This window comes from Cimex lectularius, unplaced genomic scaffold (assembly GCF_000648675.2).
Source record: "Cimex lectularius strain Harlan isolate CLEC.00 unplaced genomic scaffold, Clec_2.1 scaffold145, whole genome shotgun sequence".
Taxonomy (NCBI): domain Eukaryota; kingdom Metazoa; phylum Arthropoda; class Insecta; order Hemiptera; family Cimicidae; genus Cimex; species Cimex lectularius.
In genome coordinates, this window is record NW_019392922.1 from 198,759 (window position 1) to 210,898 (window position 12,140).

General features: G+C 37.2%; 1 protein-coding gene across 1 annotated transcript in view; it reads left to right on the forward strand.

The window, feature by feature from the left end:
• The window catches only part of LOC106669188, a 69,314-nt gene that overhangs the window by 34,118 nt on the left and 23,056 nt on the right, over positions 1 to 12,140 (forward strand). The gene's annotated exons all lie outside the window — the stretch shown is intronic.

Consider the following 12,140-nt stretch of genomic DNA (forward strand, 5'->3'; position numbering starts at 1 on the left):
TAGGGGAAAATGTATATTTTAAGACGTCTGGCATTTTAAGTGCTTTTGACGCTTGCTGATCCGGCAAAATTCCAAGGTGAAACTTACAAAACCGCATTTTTATTTATTTTTCATTTTATTTTATTAAAACATTGAAAATAAAATGAAGAAATCATTGTCATGGTTTGCAGATAAATTATAATTTCCGATTGCCTGGGGAGGTAGGCGGGGTGAAAGAGAGAAAAATTACAAAACTACGCATTGCACCAACGAATACGCCTTGTTATTCGAATATTGTTAATTAAGACAAAAAAAATATTATCAAGCCGAAAATATCATTATTTTTTCATTACAGGGTGCATTAACAACTTTTTTCATTCACAAAATCAAGTACAAACTGACAACTCAACTGATAATGGTGAAAATTTGTCAGGGTTCGAACCCAAAGGCTGACTACAATTATATACACATACATTCGTATTTTTAAATTAGCAGTTTATAGCAATTAGCGAATGATTGCCTCTTCTTTGAATAATTCTCCAGTAAGTCTTATGGGCGTTTTCTTTTAGGTTTTCTGGCGTTGAGTGGTACGAAACTTCTCATGGACTTCTTTGATTATACTTTTTTTTTTCATTAGCACTATGGTCATAGCCATCCATGGTTGCCACCCGTTTCGAATTACACAGTTGGCATTATGTTTAATTTTTTTCACATATTTATATTTCTTGGGGACATCACGCCTTAGTCAAAGAGGGGTTCGAGATAGCTGCTTATTTCATTGACAAAATCGTTTTCTTTGTTTGTAGAATTTTGAACAAATCATTATGACATGATCCATTGATTTTGTGCCCAAAGAACACTCTGACCTATTTATCTTTCTCAAGTATTGTTTATAGACGGTTGGATCTAAATCTACATATGAGAATGATAGTCCGATTTTAATGTTTGATACAATTCTTTTCAATTGATTAAGGTTTTGGTTGAGATAAAAAAGTCAGCGTCACAAGCGGGATTCGAACCCACGACATTCGGCTAAATACGCCGCTGCTCTATCACTTGAACTATCGTGACTTCGATCCAACTTCCCCCTCAACCCAACCTTCGGATTTTTCAAATGTCGTGTAATCAATTTATTTGATTTTCGGCGACAAATGAAATGGCCACGGAGAGCTTTAGTGAAGTATACTTAATTTTGCTTACTACATTTTGTTAGGTTTCGTGGTCCGCTTGACCAAATAACATCTTTAAATTAATTAAGGTTTTGGTTGAGATAAAAATAGATTACACGACATTTGAAAAATGGCAAAGAGGAGGGAAAATTCAAAAAGTGGGGTTGAGATGGGAAGTTGTTGCCCGAGTGGATCGAGATCACGATAGCTTAAGTGGTAGAGCAGCGGCGTATCTAGCCGAAGGTCGTGGGTTCGAATCCCGCCCCTGACGCTGACTTTTTTATCTCAACCAAAACCTTAATTAATTGAAAACAATTTATTCGGTCAAGCGGACCACGAAACCTAATAAAATGTTTGATACAATTATAAAATACCGTTGACAATTTTTTAAAACGAATTATCAACCATGAAAATCGGTCACCTAGATTTTGAGAAAATGATGCTAGAGTTGCACTAGGAATGTCGTCGAAATGATCAAAATAGTAAAATTATTTGTCAAAAATTAACCTCTTTTTTTAATGGAAATGATAGTCCTATTTTATTTATTTACGAGGGTTCGCAACAGGTTATATCAACCCTCGTGGTGCCGGTGTTTTTGAAAAAGAAAACATTTGTAAGTATGTCGGGATTCGAACCCGGGACCTTTACCTTACAGTGATGGGCGCCGTGTCAACGGCTAAACCTATGCGGCCAGCGACACTCCCCTTATCGTTTTTTCGTTTATCCTGGTGTTTTCGTTTTTCCTGTAATTTGGATTGTTAAATTTTCTAAAACATGCGTGTAAAACTCATAAATTGTGTATAATTTGGACTATGATAGTCCGAGGAACTCCTCAGCAGAAAAAGTTGAAAATTACACAAAATTATTAATCGGAAACTTGATAATTCGAATTTCTTGGTAATACGAACTCCTCAGCACAATAAATTGAAAAAAAAATTGGGTATTTTGTGTAAACTAATAGTGTATATATTTTGATACACTCGGTAATACGAAATATTTGTCGTAACAGGGAAGAAAGGGCATTATATAAATCGATATGGATACACTTACAATTTTTATAATTCGAACTTTTCCACTAAATTTCGGGACAAGTTATATCAACCCTCGGGGTGCCGGTGTTTTTAAAAAAAGCCGATTTGAAAGTATGTCGGGTTCGAACGCGGGGCCGCTGGATTCGAACCCGGGACCTTTACCTTACAGTGATGAGCGCCGTGTAAACGCCTACCTTGCGGCCACCGACGCTCCCCCCTTATTGTTTTATCGTTTACCCTGGTCCGCGTGTTTTCGCTTTTCCTATAATTTGGACTGTTGAATCTTCTAAAAGATGCATGTAAAACTCATAAATTGTGTATAATTTGGACTATGATAGTCCGAGGAACACCTCAGCAGAAAAAGTTGAAAAAATTGGGTATTTTGTGTAAACAAATTGTGATTATTTTGAAACACTCGGTAATACGAAATATTTGTCGTAACAGGGAAGAAAGGGCATTATATAAATCGATATGGATGCACTTACAATTTTTATAATTCGAATTTTTTCGTTGTAAGACTCCACTAAATTTCAACGTATCGTTTACTTCCTTACGGCCAAAAGTTTCACTGAATTTTCTCTAGTTTGTTATGTTCGACGGTCAATTTCTTGTCAATGTGTTCTCAGCCTGGTCCCATTGGAAAATCATTTGTCAAAGGATGCCAGGATTAAACAAAAACCAACATGTACATAACAAATGTATAATTGTTTACGAGTGTTCGCGACAGGTTATATCAACCCTCGGGGTGCCGGTGTTTTAAAAAAAAAAGCCCATTTGAAAGTATGTCGGGTTTGAATGCGGGGCCGCTGGATCCGAACCCGGGACCTTTACCTTACAGTGATGAGCGCCGTGTCAACGGCTAAACCGTTGCGTCCACCGACGCCCCCCTTATTGTTTTTATCGTTTATTCTGGTCCGCTAACTACCAAACTAAACATTAGGTTCGCAGAATAAAGTCAGCCTCTTCTGGGTCCCAGGACACATGGGAGTAGAAGGCAACGAGAAAGCGGACACCCTTGCAAGAAAAGGGGCTGCCACACCGCTAATAGGACCCGAACCCTTCTGTGGAATAGGAATCCACACTATTAACGAATATCTCAGACATGATGAGGGAACTTTGGAATTCACTTATTGGACATAGACAATCCAAGAATCTTCTAACCAACTTTGGCAAGAAAGAAATCACAGAATGTGTCAAAGGAAGCAGGAATAGACTGCGAATCCTAACAGGATTCCTGACAGGACACTGTAGATTAAATGGACATCTAAAGAAAATTGGAATAATCCAAGATGGCACATGTAGATTCTGCAAAGAAGCAGAAGAGACACCAACACACTTACTAACAAACTGTGGAGCTACACTAGCCCGCAGGAGGAAGTGTTTTGGGATGTACAATGTGACCATAGAAGAACTACAACCACTGAAACCGGGCCTATTAATCAAGTTCTTGATGAAATAGGACTCACCGATGTGCTTTAGGCAGAGCACAGGGGATACAATAGCTCTTAAAGGGCGCAGTATACCATACCCCTCAAATATTACATCTACATCTACATCTACATCTGGTCCGCGTGTTTTCGCTTTTCCTATAATTTGGACTGTTAAATCTTCTAAAAGATGCGTGTAAAACTCGTAAGTTGTGTATAATTACAATTTTTATTTCATTGGTGTGTTTTTCCGCCAAATTTTGCCCTTTCCACACGCTTGATTATTTAGGTTAGACGAATGGCATTCTGCAACATCGTAAGTGCTATTGTGAAAACTTTAGGTAATTCCTTTTCCAAGTTATACAATTTGAATCATGCTACACGCCGTTTAATTAGGCAGAACAGCCGGCGTAGATATGTTTTTCAATTACGCCCTCGTGCTCTCGTGACCGGTAGAGAGGAGAAAAAAAAATTACCGCTAATCTCGGCTTTATTTCATCGCAATTACAAACTGGTTAAGATACGAGTGCAAGATAATGAACGTATTTGTCGTATCGGCCCTGTATCGGCTATTAATCAAAGGTTCCTGCCTTTTTGTCCGCCGATTGATTACTGCTGAGCATCGAGATTCGAGATTTCGTGAACCCAGCGCGGAAGAAAAGCACTTTCGACCTCGTGCAATCTGGGAGGAGAGGTTTAAGATTTATTAAGTTATTGTATCCGAATCTGAATATTTTGAAGAAAAAAAACTGAATTATTCGGAGATAAATCAATTTTCGTGATATAACACTCTGTGCCTTTTACGCTGGAGTTTTATTGAGAAAGTTTTAAGCGGAAAAGACATTTTCACGTCCGACTTAACAACAGACTCTTTACTGACAAAAGTCAACTATTAAAAGCTAAAAATTAACCTGACGTTACAAAATCATTTTTAAAAAAAGTTGAAATTATGTAGAAAAAAAACCGTCATTACACAAGTTTGAGGTTGAATATCTGTCGGCTTTTTTCAAAAATAATACAGAAATCGATTTGCTACCCTCTTTATAAAAAACCTCTTCGTTACAGTGTGTTACAGAAAAGTGAAAATTTACCCACCAGATTGACTTGATTGAGACTTATAATTAAAGCTTCTACTTCAAAAATGACGGGCTAGGATTAGTCAATTATAAAGTTGATAAATCTGCAGGTCATTTAATTCAAAGATTCACCTTCAGTCGAAATACTAGTAGCGAAAATTAATGTATCAAAGATCTGGTCCGTATAGCGTCGCTTTTTCACTAATTTATAATTAACCTTCAGGAGAAGTCTTCTGTCACCGGACACTACATAAATTTCCCAATTTGAATTAATTAAACGACAGAATTGAATTGTTCGACCCAAATTGGCCATTTACGTCCACTCGTTTTCGCTTTGTCTGCATAATAATCAAAGTGTGTTGAAAAATGGCAAAAAGGAAGAAAAATTCAAAAAAGGTGGGGTTGAGATGGGAAGTTAGTGTCCGAGTGGAACGAGGTCACGATAGCTCAAGTGGTAGAGCAGGGGCGTATCTAGCCGAAGATTGTGGGTTCGAATCCCGCTCGTGACACTAACTTTTTTATCTCAACTAAAAACCTTAATTAATTGAAATAATCAAAGTTTTACTTCAAGAAATATCAGCGAATTAAATGGATCACGAATTATTCTGGTTCGTATGGCTTCGCTCTCGGATTGTTCTTGATAATAAGTTTTGTGAGGAATGAGAAACAAATCGCCAATTGTGTGATATTTAATAGGATCGGTGATTGAAATAACAGTTTATTGCTTGAATAAATCATAGAATTTTACTTGAAGATCGAAAAAAAAAATTAGTTCGATCAAAATTAGTGTACGACCACATTACTTTCAGAGCATAATCATAGACTCAGTAATAATTCTAGACATATAAGCGATAACAGACAGGTTAAATAATAAACTGAAAGTTTAAATCGTTATGTTATAAATTAATATGCGAATAAGTATGAAAGAACGTATCGTGGGCGGTCAAATTACTGTCAACGAGTGAAACCAGTTTAATAGATTTGTTGAAGTATCTGGTCCGTGTAGTTTCGCTGTATTACTTTATTATTTTATTCATAAGGCGTCTTTTGCAACGTATAAAGTGTCACAGTTTATTATGGATTTATTATGGACCGAAATTGGTGATTTGACAAATGCAATTCCAGAATTTTATTGCACATTGATCTATATTGATCTAGGTCAATATTACCAGCAATAGGTTATTTACTTAAGTATTAAATATAACATTTTTAAAATTGAATATAAATGAAAAACTTCGTCTGTTTGTTGGGTCGACAAGGTATGATACAAATAAAAATAATACGATGATTATTTAATTATTATTTTGTGAAATCCAAGTGTTTGCAATTTTTCAATAAAGTTGGAACCTTGGTTTTTACCCTTTCGTTATTTTTTCTCTCCTAAATAAGAAATTACCGCCTCATTTATACAGTTTCATAACATCATCAATGTAAACTAATTAACCAATCAAACAATAAGATGAGTATACTGAAATTAAAGAATTGCGGAGTGCCCCAAGGGAGCACACAAGGTCCAATACTTTTCTAGCTTTATGTTAGTAATTTACCGAAAATAGGTGACGTACAAATCGCAACGTTTGTGGATGATACAACGGTGATTTCAGCAGGAAATCCATAATCCTCTAAAAGTTTTGTAACAGCTGGATACCATAAGTCCACACCAAGCTTAAGAACTTGCTGGTAAGGAGCGCCTTACTGTATCCAATTCTAAATATCGACCAAGGGAGCCAGTTCATTTTCCGAAATTTGATTTTGAGTTCTTGACTTTTTTTCATGACATGACCGTTCCATTTGAGTTTGGCATCGAAGGTCATACCCACGTACTTCGCTGTATATTCATATGGTACCCTAGCTAAATTCAGTGCTAACGGAATGGTGACAATCTTACTATTGGTAGCCGTACAGCTGGATAACGATTTTGGATTTTGATTATCAGAATGTTTAATTGTTGATCTGTTTTTTGCGTCGTCAAAGTAAGATACAAATAAAAATAATTCTATGGTTAATAGAATAACCAACCTTTAAACCCATTTAAAAACTTCAAATTGTTCAATTTTTCAACAAGGTCTTATATGTCGATCATTGATACATCTAACAAGATATCTTAGTGCAATAATACAATGATTAAATTGTTTTAAAAAAATTATTTAAAACGAAATCGATGACCCGACAATGAGTTATATAACCGTCGTTGTACGCAGTTTTTGCATATAAAAGCTGCCAAAAATAAGTTCTAAAAGCTTTAGTGAGGAGTCTAACGAGTCTAAGAAGAGATATTAAAGGTTGGAGAAGGAAAAACTGAAGAATAACAAATGTGTGAAAGAACGACAGAAAGGAAAAAATCAAGAATGAACAGAGAGAGAGAGAGAGAGAGAGAGAGAGCGATTGAGTTGGTGACATAGATAATAGAGGGAGAGAGTGCAAGTGAGTGAATGGCGTAGAGAGAGAGAGAGAGAGAGAGAGAGAGAGAGAGAGAGAGAGAGAGAGAGAGAGATAATAGAGGGAGAGAGTGCAAGTGAGTGAATGGCGTAGAGAGAGAGAGAGAGAGAGAAAGAGAGAGAGAATGGAAAACGTAGAAGATTGAAGAGCAATAGAGATATAAAAGTAGGAGCATGGTAGGAGAAGAAGGAACACAAATGTAAAAGAACGACAGAAAAATAAAGAATTGTAAGAAAAATAAAACAAGAATAAACAGAGTATATATATATATATATATATATATAGAGAGAGAGAGAGAGAGAGAGAGAGAGAGAGAGGAGGTACGAGTGAGTGAGGTAGGTAGGGGAGAGAGTGTGAGTGAGTGATGGGTGAGAGAGAAATAGATAGGCATTATTTTGTTAAATACTAGTGTTCCCAATCTTTTTAAATAAACTTGCTACCTTGGTTTTTACCATTTTGCTATGTTTTTCTCTCTCCTAAATAAGAAATTACCGTCTCATTTATACAGTTTCATAACATCATCAAGTAAAGTGGTTGGTATTATCCTTTAGTACGTGTAGTATCACGACATATTTTGAAATTGAAAATGGTAACAGGTGTGACGACAGTTGATAAGTCTGATCGGCCGGGTTCTTTCCCAGACTCCGGGGAAGATCTCGGTGTGTTGAATGCTTCTGATGTAACCGAATCGCAAGAAAGGACGTCGCTCCCAGAGTCGGAGGAGGTCGATTCCGTGCTAAATGCTAAAAGAGAAACCGTCCCAAATTTATCGCAAAGTATCATATTACGTTTTTCCGGCTTAAAACCCACCGTGGGAGAGACAATCCCGTGGAAAAGAAGCGTGGGCCCTGGTCAGTCACGCCAATGACCGTATTGTAAAATATTTGTCTCGAAATAATTGCATTATCTAGGGAGGATTTCCCGCTTAGACAACTGGAGCAAAATAAACGGACTTTCGTGTCTGGGAAATTTTATCTGGCGGATTTTAAACTAGATGCTTTTGTAAAACTGGTGGAGAAGCACAATACTTTTCAAATTCAAGCTTGAAACATGATAAAAATACGAATTCAATTAAATCATTACTATTGTACTTAACTTATAATACAATCCATTTATGTTTAGTGGTCTAATGGACCAAATTACTTATTTCAATTAATTACTCTTTTTATGTAAGGTCTTGGTTCAGATGAAAAACTTAGTATGCGAAGGTCGTGGGTTCGAATCCCGCTCGTGACACTAACTTTTTCACCTCAACCAAGACCTTACATAAAAAATAATTAATTTAAATACAATTTTTTTACATAATAAAAATGGTCTCCTATTTAATTTACACCAACTTTAAACCCATTGATACATCTAACAAGATATCTTGGTGCAATAATATAATGGTTAAATTGTGTTTAAAAAAAATATTTTCAACTAAATCGATGACCCGACAATGAGTTATTCTCGTTGTATTTAAGCTGCCAAAAATAACTTTAAAAAGGTTCTAGTGAGGAGTCTAACGAGTCTATCAAAGAGATAAAAGAACGACAGAAAAGAAAAAATGTAAAAAATAAAAAGAACAAGAATAAACAGAGGGAGAGAGGATGGAAAACGTAGAAGAGTGAAGAGCGGTAGAGAGATAAATGGAGAGCATGGTAAAAGAATAAGTAACACAAGTGTAAAACAACGTCAGAAAGAGAAAGAATTATAAAAAAAAAAATAGAACAAGAATGAACAGAGTCAGAGAAGGAGAGAGGGGAGGACGATTGAGTGAGATAGTTAGGTGGAAAGAGTGTGAGTGAGTGAGTGGTGGGTGAGATAGAAATAGAGACAAATAAATAGTACGGGAGAAAAAAGGTTGAGCAGGGCGAGCGGAGTGAGATACAGAATGAGAGAGAGAGAGAGAGAAAGAGAGTGCGAGTGAGTGACATTGATAGAGAGAGAGAGAGAGAGAGAGAGAGAGAGAGAGAGAGAGAGAATTAGTGAGTGAGTTACATAGATAGAGGGGGAAAGTGTGAGTGAGGACATAGATAGATAGAGGGAGAGAGTTTGTGTGAGTGAGTAACATAGATAAAGAGATAGAGAGAGAGAGAGTGTGTGTGTCTGTGTGAGTGAGTGAGTGGGTGACACAGATAGGTAGAGGAGGAAAATGTGAGTAAGGACATAGATAGATAGAGGGAGAGAGTTTGAGTGAGTGACAAAGATAAAGAGATAGATAGGTAGATAGATAGATAGAGAGAGAGAGAGTGGCATAGAGAGAGAGAGAGAGAGTGTGAGTGAGTGAGTGACATAGATAGATAGAGGGGAGAGTTTGAGTGAGAGAGCAGGAGATGAGACAAATAAAGAGAGAGTGAGAGAGAGATCGGGTGTGAAGGAAAAACTAGTTTCAAATTGCAGCAATCAAGAAATACTCAAGCTTGACATATACGCATTAAAATACTTTTTTTTATATTTTTCTTTTTATTACAATCTGTAATTATTATTTACAATATGTAATTTGCGGATACATGAACTTATGTACAACTATTTACACTGAGGGGAGAAAATAATCAATGTTATCCTCCCTCTTCACTTTGTTTATATTTTTTTTACAGTTTACTCGGAAAGGAGGTCGCGGGGCCATTTCCTCTTAAGATGCCTTATGGGTCTCTATCGGACGCAAGACTATTTGGATGGTGGGAGAGTTTACTGTGAAACTTGGTAAATTTTTGGATATAAGGAATTTGAAGGTCGTTGTGGAGGGTAGCATTTGAGACATAATAAGGAGCTTTACAATCGATCTGAGGACTTTACATTGTAAGGATTGGAGACGTTGGATATTGGAAGGTTTAGCGGTTCCCCACAGTTCTATTCCGTACGTCCAAATCGGTTGTAGTAGTGATTTGTAAATTGTAAGTTTGTTTTTTGTCGATAGTTTAGACTGTCGTCCTATAAGTCTGTGCAGTAGACCATACCGTCTGTTTAGGTTTTGTCGTGTCAGTCGTGTATGTTGATTCCACGTTAGTGAGTCTAGGTGGAACCCAAGGTAGCGAACGCAGTCGGATTTGAGGATAGGAACGTTGTTGTAGTATATTGTAAGAGGAGGTTTGCATCGGAGTGTAAATGTGACATGGACACTCTTGCTTTCATTTAACTTCATTTTCCATTGTATATACCAATCTGCTATAATGAGATATGTTCCTGCAGACCTTCCAAAACAACCGCAGAATCGGAATTGGAGGATAATACAGCTGTATCATCGGCGAAGGATGCAAGTAGGGTGGTAGGTTTAGTGGGAATATCTGCAGTATAAAGGATGTAGAGGATTGGTCCGAGCACACTGCCCTGCGGTACTCCCGCAGCCAGAGAGCAATATTCGGAGTAATCTGATCCTTGTCGGACCCGAAAGAACCGCTCTGTTAGATAAGAGCGGAGGATTAGGTAAAGAGTATTTGAAAGGACACGCTTTAATTTGTACAGGAGTCCCCTGTGCAACACGCGGTCAAACGCTTGTGCCGTATCAAGGAAAGCTCTCATACAATATTCTTTGCGCTCGAGGGAGGAGGATATACGGTCAACAACGCGAAACACCTGCTGGACTGTGGAATTGTGGGGGCGGAAGCCAAACTGATGATCGGGGAGGAGGTTAGACTTTAATTGTGGCTATAGCAGTTTAAGGAGAATTATTTCAAATACTTTGGACATGATGGGAAGTAAACTAATTGGTCGATAAGATGAGGATTTTTGAGCTGGTTTGCCAGGTTTCAGGAAGAGGATAATGTTAGAATATTTCCAAAGTAAGGGAAAATGGGTAGTGCGGAGTATACAATTGTAGAGGTATGTGAGGAATATAATGCCTTTTTTAGGGAGTTGTTGGAGAATTTGGGATGTTATCAGGTCAAAACCAGGAGCTTTGCGGTTCGGTAAACGAGACAGGATATACTTGACCTCGGCGGGAGTGACGGCTTTCGGAGGGAGTGACTAAAATACTATAATACGTTTTATCGACCTAGTTTTAAACCTACAGCTGTAAAACAAAACATAAAAAAATAAAAACTTAGGATTTTGAGTTCAACTATTCCTTCTCGGAAATTCAATACAGGCAATAGTATAAAGACTGCAACTAAAGAACAAAAACATGGAGATTAATTCGAGAATGTCATTCTTCCATACATGGGGAAGGTTATCGCTGAGGAGGTGGCGTGTTAGTCCCGAAATATATTCAATGTTTTAAATAAAAACAATAACACATAAAAGAAACTTACGAATAAAATTACACGAACGTCTTTTAACACAAACTTAAAATTTCTTACAGTTTAAAAATATGGATGGAAGAGTTTTGGAAAATGACGAAACTCACGATGATACAAAATGCGTGATAACACAAAACTGATGTTGAACATGAAAAACAAAATAATTGATTAAAGCTTTAAAACACCGATGGAATAAATAATGAATATATGTGCCAGATGGGGGTATGATCCTGTTTCGTAAGGATAATTGACCTACATAGTTGTTTTTAATACTTACAATTAGTTCAAGTTCAATATCATTTAAATAAGGATTGCTTTTTGTTTAAATTTATTAACAAGATAAATTCTCGTCTAATTTTAAACGGATTTAAATTGGGAACACTTTCCATACAGGCAGTGACATCGCTGTCGTAATGATTGAAGAGATTAGTCGAAAAGAAGGGGCAGGCCTCGCCCTGGGTCCTGCCTAAATTTACCAACGACCTCGCCATTGTTATTTATGACTCGGCATAATTGAATTTTAAAACGTCTGACAGCCCTGCCCGGGCCGGGGATTTGTACACTGTATCCATTGAAAAGCGTTCCTGTTTGCCGTCCGGATCGATACGCCGTGATTGATGACCTCCACCTTGACTAAATGCCAACTTCCCTTTATCGCCACGGTACAATAGCGGCTCGAATTTCGCCGTCTTGATTGTCTTCGATCATGGTCGCCTATGAGGATAAATGTCAGTCTTTGATGCAAGCGGACCGTTTAGTGATGTGATGGATTTCATCTAAAGTAGGCATATCAGGTGATTCC